We start from the raw sequence: 13906 nt of genomic DNA on the forward strand, positions 1-13906 counted from the left end.
CTGCACAACAAAGCTTGGTCTCATATTGTCTTCAACCCCTGACTTTGGATCAAGAACGGAATCTATGAAGATCATGCAGTGGCTGGTGTACCATTCCACATTTACAAGCATTCTCTATTATTTAAAACACGCCGGCATGGTGGCGTAGCAGTTGAACAACTGCCTTATAGCGCCAGACACCGGGTTCAATCCTGACTACGGGGGCTGTCTGTACGGAGTTTTTATGTTCCCCCCGTGACCTGCATGGGTTTTCTCCGAGATCTTTGGTTTCCTCCCACGCTGCAAAGGTGTACAAGTTTGTAGGTTAATTGGCTTGGTATAAATGTAAATTGTCCCTAGTGTGTGTAGGATAGTGCTTGTGTGCAGGGATCATTGGTCAGTGTGGACTTGGTGGGCCAAAGGGCCTGTTTACACGCTGTATCTCTAAACTAAAGTAAGAGTTAATGGATAGAAAAGGTTTAAAGGGATATGGACCTAACATGGGCAGGTGGGACTATTGTAGATGGGGCATTTTGGTCAGATGAGTAAGTTTGGGCAAATAGTCTGTTACCATGCTGTATGACTAAGATTTAGTTAGTTTAATTTAGTTAGAATAGTTTATTATTGTCACGTGTACCCAGGTACAGTGAAAACATTTTTATTCAGTGCTATTCAGTCAGAAAGATTATACATGATTCCAATCAAGCCATCCACAATTATAAAGGGTACAATATTCAGTGCAAGATACGGTCCGATAAAGTACGTTTAACGATAATTCAAAGATCTCCAATGAGGCAGATGAGAGATCAGGACTGCACTCTAGCTGGTGAAAGGACGATTCAGCACCCCTCCCAACCCTTCCGAATTTGGCGGAAAGTTTCCGCTTTCTTATTTCATTTCGCCATTCCGATTTCGCATCACATTTTTCCGCAAAACAGTTGGTAATTGCAATTTGTCAATTTGGCCGCTAGAGGTCGCTAGGGGTTCCGCAAGAAATCCCCCCGCGCCCTGGAAGTCTCCCCGAAAATGTGGCACCTAGACTGGGCAAGGCAGCCAATCACAACCTCATCGGGACTTCCATGGCCGATCGGTGGGTTGAATTTGCAACCTGCGGCCGAGGCTCTGGAACTCCAGCCCAGCTGGAGCCAGCACATCTATCCCCATAGCTGACTTCCTTGGACAGCTGAATAAACCAGCAAAGGTTCTGGAACCAAGAGTGCCACAAAATCAGTGGTGGAACTGTAATGAATAACTATTAAATTTAAGTGCAATATTATATATCTACTAGACCGAGTGGGCCCGTTGGGCCCGTCCTCGTAGGGTTTCCATTGTAACCGGGAGGGGAGGAAAGGGGGAGGGTTGGGGGAGGGAAGGGGGAGGGAGGAGGGGAGGGAGGGGGGGAGGGGAGGGGGGGAGGGGGGAGGGAGAGGGGAGGGAGGGGGGTAGGGGGGAGGGAGGGGGGAGAGGGGGGGATGGGAGGGGGGAGGGGGGAAGGGAGGAGGGAAGGGGGGGAGGGAGAGGGGAGGGAGGTGGGTAGGGGGAGGGAGGGAGGGGGGACCTCCCCTTTTCCCAGTACCCCTCTTTCCCCGTTGGGCCCGTCCTCGTAGGGTTTCCATTGTAACCGGGAGGAGGGGAGGGCGGGAAGGGGGAGGGAGGGAGGAGGGAGGTGTGGAGGGAGGAGGGAGGTGTGGAGGGAGGAGGGGAGGGGAGGGAGGGGGGAGGGGAGGGAGGGGGGTAGGGGGAGGGAGGGGGAGGGAGAGGGGAGGGGGAAGGGGGGAGGGAGGGGGACCTCCCCTTTTCCCAGTACTCCTCTTTCCCCGTTGGGCCCGTCCTCATAGGGTTTCAATTGTAACCGGGAGGGGGGGAGGGAGGGTGGAAGGAGGGGGGAGAGGGATGGAAGGGTGGAGGGAGGGGGGGAGGGATTGGGGAGGGAGGGATGGAGGGAAGGAGGGAGGGGGGAGTTAGGGGGGAGGGGGGAGGGAGGGGGAGGAGGGGGGGAGGGAGTGGGGATGGAGGTGGGAAGGAGGGGGGATGAAGGGGTTGAGGGGGGAAGGGGGACCTCCCCTTTTCCCAGTACCCCTCTTTCCCCGTTGGGCCCGTCCTCATAGGGTTTCCATTGTAACCGGGAGGGGGGAGGGAGGGAGGTGTGGAGGGAGGAGGGGAGGGGGAGGGAGGGGGGAGGGGAGGGGGGAAGGGGAGGGGGGAAGGGGGGAGGGAGTAGGGGGGAGTGGAGGGAGGGGGATCTCCCCTTTTCCCAGTACCCCTCTTTCCCCGTTGGGCCCGTCCCCGTAGGGTTTCCATTGTAACCGGGAGGGGGGGAGGGAGGGTGGAAGGAGGGGGGAGGTGGAGAGGGATGGAAGGGTGGAGGGAGGGGGGAGGGAGTGAGGGAGGGTGGGATGGAGGGAAGGAGGGAGGGGGGGAGTTAGGGGTTGAGTGGTGATGGAGGTTGGGATTGAGGGGGGAGGGAGGGGGGGAGCGAGTGGGGATGGAGGTGGGAAGGAGGGGGGAGGAAGGGGTTGAGGGGGGAAGTGGAACCTCCCCTTTTCCCAGTACCCCTCTTTCCCCCACCACCAAGCACCCTCCGCAACGACCCCTGTTGTCCCCCTCCCCAGTCCCCATTCTCAGACCCCCCCCCCATTCTCTCTCTCCCCCAGACACACTCTCAGTGCTTTTTTCGAAACACTTGCCCCGGTGGCCCACGAGCATAGGGGCCCAATGCTGATCTGTGTATGTTAAGTGACTTGCAATAAAAAAAAATACTTTAAAAAAAGATAAGTGCTTTTTAAGTGCTTGTTTTGAAACATTCGCGGTCACATAGTGCTTCTCACTGCGATCTGTTAGTGGTGCGTTTCGAAACAATGTAGCACCCATCTCAAACAAGCATTGGTAGGATGGGAGGGAGGGAAGGGGAGGGAGGGAGGAGAGAGGTGTGGAGGGAGGGGGAAGGGGAGGGGGGAACGGGGAGGGAGAGGAGAGGGAGGGGGGATGGGATGGGGGAAGGGGGGAGGGAGGGGGACCTCCCCTTTTCCCAGTACCCCTCTTTCCCCGTTGGGCCCGTCCTCGTAGGGTTTCCATTGTAACCGGGAGGAGGGGAGGGAGGGAGGAGGGAGGTGTGGAGGGAGGAGGGGAGGGGGAAGGGGGAGGGAGAGGGTTAGGGGGGAGGGGGAGGGGAGGGGAGGGAGGGGGACCTCCCCTTTTCCCAGTACCCCTCTTTCCCCGTTGGGCCCATCCCCGTAGGGTTTCCTTTGTAACCAGAAGGGGGGAGGGAGGGTGGAAGGAGGGGGGAGGGGGAGAGGGATGGAAGGGTGGAGGGAGGGGGGGAGGGATGGAGGGAAGGAGGGAGGGGGGGGAGTTAGGGGAGGAGGGGTGAGGGAGGTGGGGAGGGAGTTGGGGAGGAGGGGGGGAGGGAGTGGGGATGGAGGTGGGAAGGAGTGGGGAGGAAGGGGTTGAGGGGGGAAGGGGGGGAGGGAGGGAATAGGGGCCCCATGCTGATCTGTGTGTGTTAAGTGACTTGCACAACTTTAAAAAACGGGCAGTTGCCTTTCGCAACAATGTTGCAACAATCTCACACAAGCATTGTGACGTCACAAGCTGAAGATGTAAATTTAAAACCGAGCTGATCTCTCATTGGTGCACGGGTGCCATTGTGACATCACGCGCTGAAGCCCCTTCAAGAAAAGGGTTAGAAATGAAAATTAAACTTTAATATCTCTCTAGCTTTAAAAAGGTAGCTTCAATTTGAACGAAAGTACTTACAATAGTTGCCCATGTTAATGGTGAATATGGCGGTACAAAAATCGTAGCGCTTTGGTGTACCGTCAGGGAGGAGTAGGGTTTGTAAGTTATGGACAGAAACTCTTCGGAATCTTTGCGTACATACACATATACATCCATACATACGGAATGTTGGACCGCAGAGTTTTAGTAGTATACTAGACCGAGTGGGCCCGTTGGGCCCGTCCTCGTAGGGTTTCCATTGTAACCGGGAGGGGAGGAAAGGGGGAGGGTTGGGGGAGGGAAGGGGGAGGGAGGAGGGGAGGGAGGGGGGGAGGGGAGGGGGGGAGGGAGAGGGGAGGGAGGGGGGTAGGGGGGGAGGGAGGGGGGAGAGGGGGGGATGGGAGGGGGAGGGGAGGGGGGAAGGGAGGAGGGAAGGGGGGGAGGGAGAGGGGAGGGAGGTGGGTAGGGGGGAGGGAGGGAGGGGGACCTCCCCTTTTCCCAGTACCCCTCTTTCCCCGTTGGGCCCGTCCTCGTAGGGTTTCCATTGTAACCGGGAGGAGGGAGGGCGGGAAGGGGGAGGGAGGGAGGAGGGAGGTGTGGAGGGAGGAGGGGAGGGGATGGAGGGGGGAGGGGAGGGAGGGGGTAGGGGGGAGGGGGAGGGAGAGGGGATGGGGGAGGGGAGGGGGAAGGGGGGAGGGAGGGGGACCTCCCCTTTTCCCAGTACTCCTCTTTCCCCGTTGGGCCCGTCCTCGTAGGGTTTCCATTGTAACCGGGAGGGGGGGAGGGAGGGAGGAGGGAGGTGTGGAGGGAGGTGTGGAGGGAGGAGGGGAGGGGGAGGGAGGGGGGGAGGGGAGGGGGAGGGGGGAAGAGGGGTAGGGGGGAGGGGAGGGAGGAGGGGAGGGAGGGGAACTCCCCTTTTCCCAGTACCCCTCTTTCCCCGTTGGGCCCGTCCCCGTAGGGTTTCCATTGTAACCGGGAGGGGGGGAGGGAGGGTGGAAGGAGGGGGAGAGGGGTGGAAGGGTGGAGGGAGGGGGGGAGGGAGTGGGGGAGGGTCGGATGGAGGGAAGGAGGGAGGGGTGAGTTAGGGGCTGAGTGGTGATGGAGGTTGGGATTGAGGGGGGAGAGAGTGGGGATGGAGGTGGGAAGGAGGGGGAAGGAAGAGGTTGAGGGGGAAGTGGGACCTCCCCTTTTCCCAGTACCCCTCTTTCTCCCACCACCAAGCCCCCACCGCAACGACCCCTGTTGTCCCCCTCCCCAGTCCCCATTCTCAGACCCCCCCCCATCTCTTGGAATAAAAAAAAATACTTAAAAAAAAAAAGTGCTTTTTAATTGCTTGTTTTGAAACATTCGCGGTTAAGTGCTTTTTTAAAAAACATTCGCGGTTAAGTGCTGGTTTTGAAACATTCGCGGCTACTTAGTGCTTCTGTCAGTTGCTTTTCGAGGGAGGGAGTAGGGAGGTGTGGAGGGGGGAGGGGAGGGGGGAGGGGAGGGGGGAAGGGGGGGAGGGAGAGGGGAGGGAAGGGGGTAGGGGGGAGGGGGAGGGAGGGGGGAGGGGGGAAGGGGAGGGAGGGGGAAGGGGAGGGGGAGGGAGGGGGGGAGGGAGAAGGGAGGGAGGGGGGAGTGAGGGGGGAGGGAGGGGAACCTCGCATTTTCCCAGTACCCCTCTTTCCCCATTGGGCCCGTCCTCGTAGGGTTTCCATTGTAACCGGGAGGAGGGGAGGGAGGGTGGAAGGAGGGGGGAGGGGGAGAGGGATGGAATGGTGGAGGGAGGGGGAGGGAGTGGGGGAGGGTGGGATGGAGGGAAGGAGGGAGGGGGGAGTTAGGGGCTGAGTGGTGAAGGAGGTTGGGATTGAGGGGGGAGGGAGGGGGGAGGGAGTGGGGATGGAGGTGGGAAGGAGGGGGGAGGAAGGGGTTGAGGGGGGAAGTGGGACCTCCCCTTTTCCCAGTACCCCTCTTTCCCCCACCACCAAGCCCCCTCCGCAACGACCCCTGTTGTCCCCCTCCCCAGTCCCCATTCTCAGACCCCCCCCCCCCATTCTCTCTCTCCCCCAGACACACTCTCAGTGCTTTTTTCGAAACACTTGCCCCGGTGGCCCACGAGCATAGGGGCCCAATGCTGATCTGTGTATGTTAAGTGACTTGCAATAAAAAAAAATACTTTAAAAAAAGATAAGTGCTTTTTAAGTGCTTGTTTTGAAACATTCACGGTCACATAGTGCTTCTCACTGCGATCTGTTAGTGGTGCTTTTCGAAACAATGTAGCACCCATCTCAAACAAGCATTGGGAGGATGGGAGGGAGGGAAGGGGAGGGAGGGAGGAGAGAGGTGTGGAGGGAGGGGGGAAGGGGAGGGGGAACGGGGGGGAGGGAGAGGGGAGGGAGGGGGGATGGGATGGGGGAAGGGGGGAGGGAGGGGGACCTCCCCTTTTCCCAGTACCCCTCTTTCCCCGTTGGGCCCGTCCTCGTAGGGTTTCCATTGTAACCGGGAGGAGGGGAGGGAGGGAGGAGGAGGTGTGGAGGGAGGAGGGGAGGGGGGGAGGGGAGGGGGAGGGAGAGGGTTAGGGGGGAGGGGGAGGGGGGAGGGGAGGGGGGAAGGGGAGGGAGGGGGACCTCCCCTTTTCCCAGTACCCCTCTTTCCCCGTTGGGCCCGTCCCCGTAGGGTTTCCTTTGTAACCAGAAGGGGGGGAGGGAGGGTGGAAGGAGGGGGGAGGGGGAGAGGGATGGAAGGGTGGAGGGAGGGGGGGAGGATGGAGGGAAGGAGGGAGGGGGGGGGAGTTAGGGGAGGAGGGGTGAGGGAGGTGGGGAGGGAGTTGGGGAGGAGGGGGGGAGGGAGTGGGGATGGAGGTGGGAAGGAGTGGGGAGGAAGGGGTGAGGGGGGAAGGGGGGGAGGGAGGGAATAGGGGCCCCATGCTGATCTGTGTATGTTAAGTGACTTGCACAACTTTAAAAAACTGGCAGTTGCTTTTCGCAACAATGTTGCAACAATCTCACACAAGCATTGTGACGTCACAAGCTGAAGATGTAAATTTAAAACCGAGCTGATCTCTCATTGGTGCACGGGTGCCATTGTGACATCACGCACTGAAGCCCCTTCAAGAAAAGGGTTAGAAATGAAAATTTATACTTTAATATCTCTCTAGCTTTAAAAAGGTAGCTTCAATTTGAACGAAAGTACTTACAATAGTTGCCCATGTTAATGGTGAATACGGCGGTACAAAAATCGTAGCGCTTTGGTGTACCGTCTGGGAGGAGTAGGGTTTGGACCCTTCAAGAAAAGTGTTAGAAATGAAAATTTAAACTTTAATATCTCTCTAGCTTTAAAAAGGTAGCTTCAATTTGAACGAAAGTACTTACAATAGTTGCCCATGTCAATGGTGAATACGGCGGTACAAAAATCGTAGCGCTTTGGTGTACCGTCTGGGAGGAGCAGGGTTTGTAAGTTATGGACAGAAATCTTCGGAATCTTCCGTATATACATACGGAATCTTCCGTATATACATACGGAATGTTGGACCGCAGAGTTTTAGTATTATACTAGACCGAGTGGGCCCGTTGGGCCCGTCCTCGTAGGGTTTCCATTGTAACCGGGAGGGGAGGAAAGGGGGAGGGTTGGGGGAGGGAAGGGGGAGGGAGGAGGGGAGGGAGGGGGGGAGGGGAGGGGGGAGGGGGGAGGGAGAGGGGAGGGAGGGGGGGTAGGGGGGAGGGAGGGGGGAGAGGGGGGGATGGGAGGGGGGAGGGGGGAAGGGAGGAGGGAAGGGGGGGAGGGAGAGGGGAGGGAGGTGGGTAGGGGGGAGGGAGGGAGGGGGACCTCCCCTTTTCCCAGTACCCCTCTTTCCCCGTTGGGCCCGTCCTCGTAGGGTTTCCATTGTAACCGGGAGGAGGGGAGGGCGGGAAGGGGGAGGGAGGGAGGAGGGAGGTGTGGAGGGAGGAGGGGAGGGGAGGGGAGGGAGGGGGAGGGGAGGGAGGGGGTAGGGGGGAGGGGGAGGGGAGAGGGGAGGGGGGGGGGAAGGGGGGAGGGGGAAGGGGGGAGGGAGGGGGACCTCCCCTTTTCCCAGTACTCCTCTTTCCCCGTTGGGCCCGTCCTCGTAGGGTTTCAATTGTAACCGGGAGGGGGGGAGGGAGGGTGGAAGGAGGGGGGAGAGGGATAGAAGGGTGGAGGGAGGGGGGGAGGGATTGGGGAGGGAGGGAAGGAGGGAGGGGGGAGTTAGGGGGGAGGGGGGAGGGAGTTGGGGAGGGAGGGGGAGGAGGGGGGGAGGGAGTGGGGATGGAGGTGGGAAGGAGGGGGGATGAAGGGGTTGAGGGGGGAAGGGGGACCTCCCCTTTTCCCAGTACCCCTCTTTCCCCGTTGGGCCTGTCCTCATACGGTTTCCATTGTAACCGGGAGGGGGGGAGGGAGGGAGGAGGGAGGTGTGGAGGGAGGAGGGGAGGGGGAGGGGGAGGGGGGAAGGGGAGGGGGGAAGGGGGTAGGGGGAGGGGAGGGAGGGGGATCTCCCCTTTTCCCAGTACCCCTCTTTCCCCGTTGGGCTCGTCCCCGTAGGATTTCCATTGTAACCGGGAGGGGGGGAGGGAGGGTGGAAGGAGGTGGGAGGGGGAGAGGGATGGAAGGGTGGAGGGAGGGGGCAGGGAGTGGGGGAGGGTGGGATGGAGGGAAGGAGGGAGGGGGGGAGTTAGGGGCTGAGTGGTGATGGAGGTTGGGATTGAGGGGGGAGGGAGGGGGGGAGCGAGTGGGGATGGAGGTGGGAAGGAGGGGGGAGGAAGGGGTTGAGGGGGGAAGTGGAACCTCCCCTTTTCCCAGTACCCCTCTTTCCCCCACCACCAAGCCCCCTCCGCAACGACCCCTGTTGTCCCCCCTCCCCAGTCCCCATTCTCAGACCCCCCCCCCATTCTCTCTCTCCCCCAGACACACTCTCAGTGCTTTTTTCGAAACACTTGCCCCGGTGGCCCACGAGCATAGGGGCCCAATGCTGATCTGTGTATGTTAAGTGACTTGCAATAAAAAAAAATATTTTAAAAAATATAAGTGCTTTTTAAGTGCTTGTTTTGAAACATTCGCGGTCACATAGGGCTTCTCACTGCGATCTGTTAGTGGTGCTTTTCGAAACAATGTAGCACCCATCTCAAACAAGCAATGGGAGGATGGGAGGGAGGGAAGGGGAGGGAGGGAGGAGAGAGGTGTGGAGGGAGGGGGGAAGGGGAGGGGGAACGGGGGGAAGGGGGAGGGAGAGGGTAGGGAGGGGGGATGGGATGGGGGAAGGGATGGGGGAAGGGGGGAGGGAGGGGGACCTCCCCTTTTCCCAGTACCCCTCTTTCCCCGTTGGGCCCGTCCTCATAGGGTTTCCATTGTAACCGGGAGGAGGGGAGGGAGGGAGGAGGGAGGTGTGGAGGGAGGAGGGGAGGGGGGGAGGGGAGGGGGGAAGGGGGAGGGAGAGGGTTAGGGGGGAGGGGGAGGGGGGAGGGGAGGGGGGAAGGGGAGGGAGGGGGACCTCCCCTTTTCCCAGTACCCCTCTTTCCCCGTTGGGCCCGTCCCCGTAGGGTTTCCTTTGTAACCAGAAGGGGGGGAGGGAGGGTGGAAGGAGGGGGGAGGGGGAGAGGGATGGAAGGGTGGAGGGAGGGGGGGAGGATGGAGGGAAGGAGGGAGGGGGGAGTTAGGGGAGGAGGGGTGAGGGAGGTGGGGAGGGAGTTTGGGAGGAGGGGGGGAGGGAGTGGGGATGGAGGTGGGAAGGAGTGGGGAGGAAGGGGTTGAGGGGGGAAGGGGGGGAGGGAGGGAATAGGGGCCCCATGCTGATCTGTTTATGTTAAGTGACTTGCACAACTTTAAAAAACTGGCAGTTGCTTTTCGCAACAATGTTGCAACAATCTCACACAAGCATTGTGACGTCACAAGCTGAAGATGTAAATTTAAAACCGAGCTGATCTCTCATTGGTGCACGGGTGCCATTGTGACATCACGCGCTGAAGCCCCTTCAAGAAAAGGGTTAGAAATGAAAATTTAAACTTTAATATCTCTCTAGCTTTAAAAAGGTAGCTTCAATTTGAACGAAAGTACTTACAATAGTTGCCCAGGTTAATGGTGAATATGGCGGTACAAAAATCGTAGCGCTTTGGTGTACCTTCAGGGAGGAGTAGGGTTTGTAAGTTATGGACAGAAACTCTTCGGAATCTTCCGTATATACACACATACACACATACACACATACACACATACATACGGAATGTTGGACCGCAGAGTTTTAGTAGTATATAGATAGACTAGACCGAGTGGGCCCGTTGGGCCCGTCCTCGTAGGGTTTCCATTGTAACCGGGAGGATGGGAGGGAGGGAAGTGGGAGGGAGGGGGGGAGGGGAGGGTGGAGTGGAGGGGGGAGGGGAGGGGGAAGGAGGGGAGGGGGATGGGGAGGGAGAGGGGAGGGAGGGGGGTGGGGGGAGGGTCTATTTTACTTTAAAATAAACAGCGTTCTTTGTTGAAAAGGAAATAAACTTATCTATAGAGCATCAGCTTTTTTAAAATAAATAAAATCAAACTTAATGAAAATCACATTCCTCATTTTAAATAAATGTCTTTGTTATAAATGAAATCAAACAGCGGGAGAGGCGACGGCGACTACACCTCCCGGCGGTCAGCGCTGCTGGGACGGGAGGGAGGGAGGGATGAGGGAGGGAGGAGAGTGGGGAGGGAGGGGTACCTCCCCTTTTCCCAGTACTCTTCTTTCCCAAACCACCAAGCCCCCTGTTGTCCCCCTCCCCAGTCCCCATTCTCAGACCCCCCCATTCTCTCTCCCCCAGATACACTCTTACTCTCCCCCCCCCCTTTCCCCAGCACACCCCTTTCCCCGTTGGGCCCGTCCTCGTAGGGTTTCCATTGTAACCGTGAGGCAGGGAGGGAGGGGGGAGGGAGGGAAGAGGGAGGTGTGGAGGGAGGAGGGGAGGGGGAGGGAGGGGGAGGGGGGAAGGGGGTAGGTGGAGGGAGGGGGGAGGGAGAGGGGGAGGGGTGGGGGGAAGGGGTGAGGGTGGAAGGGGGAGGGAGGGGGACCTCCCCTTTTCCCAGTACCCCTCTTTCCCCGTTGTGCCCGTCCTCGTAAGGTTTCCATTGTAACCGGGAGGGGAGTGGGGGGGAGGGAAGGGAGGAGGGAGGTGTGGAGGGGGGAGGGGAGGGGGAGGGGGGAAGGGGCAAGGGGGAGGGAGAGGGGAGGGAGGGGGTAGGGAGGGGGGAAGGGGGGAGGGAGGGGGACCACCCGTTTTCCCAGTACCCCTCTTTCCCCGTTGGGCCCGTCGTCGTAGGGTTTCCATTGTAACCGGGGAGGAGGGGAGGTAGGGAAGGGGGAGGGAGGGAGGAGGGTGGTGTGGAGGGAGGAGGGGAGGGGAGGGAGGAGGGGAGGGGGAGGGAGGGGGAAGGGGGAGGAGGGAGAGGGGAGGGAGGGGGGTAGGGGGGAGGGAGGAGGGAGGTGTGGAGGGAGGAGGGGAGGGGGAGGGAGGGGGGAGGGGAGGGGGGAGGGAGAGGGGGAGGGGGAGGGAGGGAGCGTGTAAGGGGGAGGGAGGGGGACCTCCCCTTTTCCCAGTACCCCTCTTTCCCCGTTGGGCCCGTCCTCGTAGGGTTTCCATTGTAACCGGGAGGAGGGGAGGGAGGGAAGGGGAGGGAGGGAGGAGGGAGGTGTGGAGGGAGGAGGGGAGGGGAGGGAGGGGGTAGGGGGGAGCGGGAGGGAGGGGGGAGGGGAGGGGGAAGGGGGAAGGGAGGGGGACCTCCCCTTTTCCCAGTACCCCTCTTTCCCCGATGGGCCCGTCCTCGTAGGGTTTCAATTGTAACCGGGAGGGGGGAGGGAGGGTGGAAGGAGGGGGGAGAGGGATGGAAGGGTGGAGGGAGGGGGGAGGGATTGGGGAGGGAGGGATGGAGGGAAGGAGGGAGGGGGGGAGTTAGGGGGAGGGGGAGGGGGGAGGGAGTTGGGGAGGGAGGGGGAGGAGGGGGGGAGGGAGTGCGGATGGAGGTGGGAAGGAAGGGGTTGAGGGGGGAAGGGGGACCTCCCCTTTTCCCAGTACCCCTCTTTCCCCGTTGGGCCCGTCCCCGTAGGGTTTCCATTGTAACCGGGAGGGGGGAGGGAGGGTGGAAGGAGGGGGGAGGGGGAGAGGGATGGAAGGGTGGAGGGAGTTGGGAGGGAGTGGGGGAGGGTGGGATGGAGGGAAGGAGGGAGGGGGGGAGTTAGGGGCTGAGTGGTGATGGAGGTTGGGATTGAGGGGGAGGGAGGGGGGGAGGGAGTGGGGATGGAGGTGGGAAGGAGGGGGGAGGAAGGGGTTGAGAGGTGAAGTGGGACCTCCCCTTTTCCCAGTACCCCTCTTTCCCCGTTGGGCCCGTCCTCGTAGGGTTTCCATTGTAACCGGGAGGAGGGGAGGGAGGGAGGAGGGAGGTGTGGAGGGAGGAGGGGAGGGGGGAAGGGGGAGGGAGAGGGTTAGGGGGGTGGGGGAGGGGGGAGGGGAGGGGAGGGAGGGGGACCTCCCCTTTTCCCAGTACCCCTCTTTCCCCGTTGGGCCCATCCCCGTAGGGTTTCCTTTGTAACCAGAAGGGGGGAGGGAGGGTGGAAGGAGGGGGGAGGGGGAGAGGGATGGAAGGGTGGAGGGAGGGGGGGAGGGATGGAGGGAAGGAGGGAGGGGGGGGAGTTAGGGGAGGAGGGGTGAGGGAGGTGGGGAGGGAGTTGGGGAGGAGGGGGGGAGGGAGTGGGGATGGAGGTGGGAAGGAGTGGGGAGGAAGGGGTTGAGGGGGGAAGGGGGGGGAGGGAGGGAATAGGGGCCCCATGCTGATCTGTGTATGTTAAGTGACTTGCACAACATAAAAAACTGGCAGTTGCCTTTCGCAACAATGTTGCAACAATCTCACACAAGCATTGTGACGTCACAAGCTGAAGATGTAAATTTAAAACCGAGCTGATCTCTCATTGGTGCACGGGTGCCATTGTGACATCACGCGCTGAAGCCCCTTCAAGAAAAGGGTTAGAAATGAAAATTAAACTTTAATATCTCTCTAGCTTTAAAAAGGTAGCTTCAATTTGAACGAAAGTACTTACAATAGTTGCCCATGTTAATGGTGAATATGGCGGTACAAAAATCGTAGCGCTTTGGTGTACCGTCAGGGAGGAGTAGGGTTTGTAAGTTATGGACAGAAACTCTTCGGAATCTTTGCGTACATACACATATACATCCATACATACGGAATGTTGGACCGCAGAGTTTTAGTAGTATACTAGACCGAGTGGGCCCGTTGGGCCCGTCCTCGTAGGGTTTCCATTGTAACCGGGAGGGGAGGAAAGGGGGAGGGTTGGGGGAGGGAAGGGGGAGGGAGGAGGGGAGGGAGGGGGGAGGGGAGGGGGGAGGGGGGAGGGAGAGGGGAGGGAGGGGGGTAGGGGGGAGGGAGGGGGGGGGAGGGAGGGAGGGGGACCTCCCCTTTTCCCAGTACCCCTCTTTCCCCGTTGGGCCCGTCCTCGTAGGGTTTTCCATTGTAACCGGGAGGAGGGGAGGGCGGGAAGGGGGAGGGAGGGAGGAGGGAGGTGTGGAGGGAGGAGGGGAGGGGAGGGAGGGGGGAGGGGAGGGAGGGGGGTAGGGGGAGGGGGAGGGAGGGGGAGGGAGAGGGGATGGGGGAGGGGAGGGGGAAGGGGGTAGGGAGGGGGACCTCCCCTTTTCCCAGTACTCCTCTTTCCCGTTGGGCCCGTCCTCGTAGGGTTTCCATTGTAAACGGGAGGGGGGGAGGGAGGGAGGAGGGAGGTGTGGAGGGAGGTGTGGAGGGAGGAGGGGAGGGGAGGGAGGGGGGAGGGGAGGGAGGGGGGTAGGGGGGAGGGGGAGGGAGGGGGAGGGAGGGGGAGGGAGAGGGGAGGGGGGAGGGGAGGGGGAAGGGGGGAGGGAGGGGGGAGGGAGGGGACCTCTCCTTTTCCCAGTACCCCTCTTTCCCCATTGGGCCCGTCCCCGTAGGGTTTCCATTGTAACCGGGAGGGGGGGAGGGAGGGTGGAAGGAGGGGGAGAGGGGTGGAAGGGTGGAGGGAGTGGGGGAGGGTCGGATGGAGGGAAGGAGGGAGGGAAGGAGGGAGGGGTGAGTTAGGGGCTGAGTGGTGATGGAGGTTGGGATTGAGGGGGGAGAGAGTGGGGATGGAGGTGGGAAGGAGGGGGGAGGAAGAGGTTGAGGGGGAAGTGGGACCTCCCCTTTTCCCAGTACCCCTCTTTCCCCCACCACCAAG

Source organism: Rhinoraja longicauda, unplaced genomic scaffold (genome assembly GCF_053455715.1).
Source record: "Rhinoraja longicauda isolate Sanriku21f unplaced genomic scaffold, sRhiLon1.1 Scf000314, whole genome shotgun sequence".
NCBI classification, from domain to species: Eukaryota; Metazoa; Chordata; class Chondrichthyes; order Rajiformes; family Arhynchobatidae; genus Rhinoraja; species Rhinoraja longicauda.